The sequence below is a fragment of the Dermacentor silvarum genome, chromosome 3, assembly GCF_013339745.2.
Source record: "Dermacentor silvarum isolate Dsil-2018 chromosome 3, BIME_Dsil_1.4, whole genome shotgun sequence".
Classification (NCBI taxonomy): Eukaryota; Metazoa; Arthropoda; class Arachnida; order Ixodida; family Ixodidae; genus Dermacentor; species Dermacentor silvarum.
Genome location: NC_051156.1, coordinates 131,155,508 through 131,159,685, shown reverse-complemented (window position 1 = coordinate 131,159,685; position 4,178 = coordinate 131,155,508). Strand labels below are relative to the sequence as shown.

The 4,178-nt window shown below is 46.3% G+C and overlaps 1 pseudogene; it reads left to right on the top strand.

Moving 5' to 3' along the window:
* Positions 1-1,960: 1,960 nt before the first annotated feature.
* LOC119444794 (uncharacterized) lies at positions 1,961-3,299 on the top strand (annotated as a pseudogene).
* The last annotated feature ends 879 nt before the right edge of the window (positions 3,300-4,178 follow it).

The window sequence follows — 4,178 nt, the reverse complement described above, 5'->3', positions numbered from 1 at the left end:
GAAAGTTCCCAATACAGCTTTCTGGTGCTCAAGACGTGATACATAAAAGTGTTTTTCGAGCGTGAAAGAAACCCGCGAATAGACTCAAAATGGCCTCGAGGCACTTTGCGTGTATTCGTGGGCTTCTTTCAGGCTCGGAAAAATACTTCTACGTAGCGTTATTGAGTTCTATAATAGAAAGCTGTATCGGGAGTCTTTCATGTTGCTCTCCAATTTTCTCATTGAAACTTTTAATATAATTATAATATTTGAGAAGTTGATAAAATAATTAAGAATGATCATGTAATTAGGCCGAATGTAAAAAAATAATCTCAGTATCTCCAATGGACGGAAAACATTACCTTGGTTCTGTTCAGCTACGTGACATTTACATGTTTTTAAATCTTTGTGCACCCTGTATAATACTGTTTTCTGTGCAGATGTGTGCCTGATTTTCAAATTTGTGCCATCCTGGATACTGAATGTTTTTTACAATGCGCGTGCGGTGTATATTACACGCTTGCATGTTTTTATTCAACATTTTTGCATTGGGGTAATGTATGAGAGCGTAAGCTTCTCGGAAGGCTATCCTCTATTAAAATTATCGAGCGGCTTCATGCACAATTTTTTTATTATTCTGTCTTTGCAAAATAAAAAATAAAAAGTCTACGAGATTATTGTGTGCTGGGTATAAGTCTATTTGTGGACAGGCTGTAGCATGCATTGTCAAATACGCTTACATTAGCACATTCTCATATGCAATTTAAGAAAAAACAAAGTCGCCTCTTAGATCCTGCAAGAGTCACTCGCTCCCCAAACGACGAAAGCCAAATGAATAACATACGCAGTCTATGTTAAGTGGAATTGAAATAAAAAAGATTTTCACAAGTAAACTGTATTAGTGATATTGTAATCAAAGATAAAACGCCTGCCTTCGTCTCACCTGATAAATTATCGTTTGAAAGATTTCTTTACATAGCTATGTGCTTTCCCATCATAGGTTCTAGCCATGAACACCCACTTCGCTCTAGTGCATTGTATATCGCAAGCTTGCCCCATTTCATTTCTTAAATTATATTGCGCCCACACTGAATTCGCGTGACGATGCTTGAACGGTTTTCTGAGTTCAAATTTTCCGGTGCAGTCACTATTTTCTTCTGATCGAGGGGTAGCACGCGGGCTTACGCTTTAATTTTTTTATGCTTGTATGCATGACTAGATCGGCCGCAACAAAATGTGCGCGCGAGCGGAATGTGAGTGGGCGTTGAGTGCTGCCCGATCGATTCGTGTTCACGTCATTCACGCCCTGCACAATATACATTCATGTTAGCAAAGCATTCAGCCTGGTACACTTCTCACCTTAATCTGAAATAACGAATTTCCTTCGCGCTTTGAGTTTTACTGGCGCCACTATGAACGAAAATTTAGCGGAGGCAGAGGAATGCCAAGCCGCCGGCGCCGCTAAGCTGGGACCGCTGGCCGTGGCGCCATCTATCTGCTCGCCACAGAGCTACTCGGTGCGCCCGTGCGCGGCCGAACATAATCTGGACGCTCGCTCGCGCGCAGTGTCAACACCTAAATATTCTTCCACCGTGCTCATGACGGAAGTCGGAGGAAGTAATCCTGACAGACGCGTGAGCGGCAGCAGCACGCACTCATACGGACGCATGACGCAAGCAGTCCTACCCTGTGGGTTGCGTCACATCGCGGCAACTCACTGAACTAAGGCGGACCATCGGCTCCCATTGGGGAGCGAGCGATTGCACTGGCATTGCAAAAATAGAGGAGGCGCTGTCCACGCAAATGTATGCAACCGATCAAGACAGCCAATGAAAATAAAAGTGTGTGTGCCATTCTTCGCGATGACCATTGTTGCCGCTCAAGAGAAATAAAATTTGCTCATACCTTTGATCTAAATTCTGTGTCACCTCTATGTCGTGAGGTTTGTTCGATTCAGAAAAGATGCACGGAACCGGAAACGAAAAGGTGCAGGCGGGGCCGACACGCGGTGCAGAAGTTCTCGGCACCTTGAGTGAGGTTGTAAGATGCAACCTATCAGCAGCGCCACCGCTAACATGTCAATCGAGTGTGTAGGTGCAAGCCTGTCGTCTGCTGCTGATCTACAAAAGCGGCGTGGGTAAGCACTAGCGCGACGACAGCAACGACAGCATGCATGTCTAGAGGAGCCGTTTTATTTATCCTGTGCGGTCCACAAACCTGCTGACACGGACAACGAAATGGATGACCTACACGTTGTTATGGAACTTATAGAATCTGAGAGCGAAGACGAGGAACTCGACGCAGTGTTGTGCCAAGTCGGTGCTGAACTTGTCCGTAGCGATCGCAATCGTATTCCAAGATATTATGAGGAAGTTGTGGCCAGGTATTTTAATTACGAGTTCAAGCGCCTTTTCCGGCTCTCCAGAGACACATTTAAAACCCTTGCGGAGCATTTCAAGTCGTCTGCCTTTTTCCCAACGCCTCGGGGAGGTCGCCCACAAATACCCGCGGAGAAAACGTGCCTGATTGCTTTGAGTTATTTGGGTACTCAGAACAGTATGTATAGAATTGCTGATACCTTTGATGTGTCTGAGTCATCAGTGTCTCTGTGCCTCAAAAGGGCTCTGGACTTCTTATTCAATATCAGCGAAGAAGTGATTGCTTGGCCTAGTGATCAAGAGCGGGCGAATATCAAAGCACGCTTTCTTGCTAGAAGCAACGGCAAATGACCGAGAAACACCATAGGGTGTGTTGACGGCTGCCACATTGAAATCCCTCACCAGGAGTCCCCAGCATCATACTACAACAGGAAAAAATTTCCTTCGATCGTTCTGCAAGGGATCTGCGACTCAAGCAGCCGTTTCATCGACGTTTTTGTTGGCTATCCCGGCTGCGCACACGACGCGCGCGTGCTGAAAGAAAGCCCCATCTATGGTGTAGCAGAGACTAAGTGTGCTAATGACTACTTGCTGGGGGACGCGGCGTATCCGCTTCTCCCATGGCTGATGCCTCCGTATAAAGATAATAGGGCAACGTTTGAGCGCTATAAGCGGAATTTCAACAAGATACACAGCCAACAACGTGTGGCAATTGAGCATGCATTTGGCATTCTGAAACAGCGCTTTAGAAGGCTATATCTTGTAGACGCAGACTCAATCGACCAGTGTTGTCTCATTGTACTTGGAGCATGCGTGCTACATAACTTGTGTAGCAGTAGCATTGACATGCTAGGTGACTGCGAAGACCCCCCCAGGGAGGACAACATCGAATATGAAAATGACGGAGCCATCACAAGCACTGCAGCAGATGTGCGAGCTTAGACGCCAGAATATTGCTGAGACACAGTGCTGAGAGTACACTTTTCTCAACGGAACTTTGCTTTCTGCCATATTCTGCCCACTATAATTTTGTTTTGGATGTTTTGCACTGTTCCAAGCCTTGCACCTTCTGTTTGTGTCTGAGTTGTATAAATGCCAGAAAAGATTTGATGACAACAAGGTGTTTATTTTCTTGCTTCATATGCGCTCACGAAGCGCTCCAGAAGGGCCATCTTCTGTTCATGTTGCGCTGCCCTATTTGTTTCTATTTGGTCCAGCTTTCGCAGCAGCTGCACCAAGGGCGGGTCCTTCTTCAGCTTGGCTCCACGTGGCTCCACCTGTGTGTTTTCCACACTTGTGGTTGGGCTAAGCGCCGCTTCTGGGGCCTGCGTTGTATCCTGCAGCTCCCTGCAGCAAATGTATTGTTCGTTAGAACTACACTTTAGAGAGACAGGCTTGCCTTGCGGCATGCCTATTGCTCCAGATTGGTATGGTAAAAAATGAATTGTGCACAGCACATGACAGATACCACAACAATCAACAGACTAAAGTATGTCAATGAGACCACAGGGGCGGTATTCTGTAAGAGTCTACCTAGTGAACTGTCTATTTTGGCTGTCGCTGATTGGCTGCTGCTTGACGTGCAGGAAGGAGACTGGCTGGCACCTTCCTGCACATCAAGCAGCAGCCAATCAGCGACAGCCGAAATGGACAGTCCACTAGGTAGACTCTTACAGAATACCGCCCCAGTGCTTTGTGCATTCATTGGCACAAGACACTTGGGCAGTGTTAGTGCATGGGCCAAGAATGCAATAGCTGAAGAGATGGTAGTCGCTGTATGTTCAGTGCGGGCATTGAGGCTCTGCTTTCTGAAATAAATAG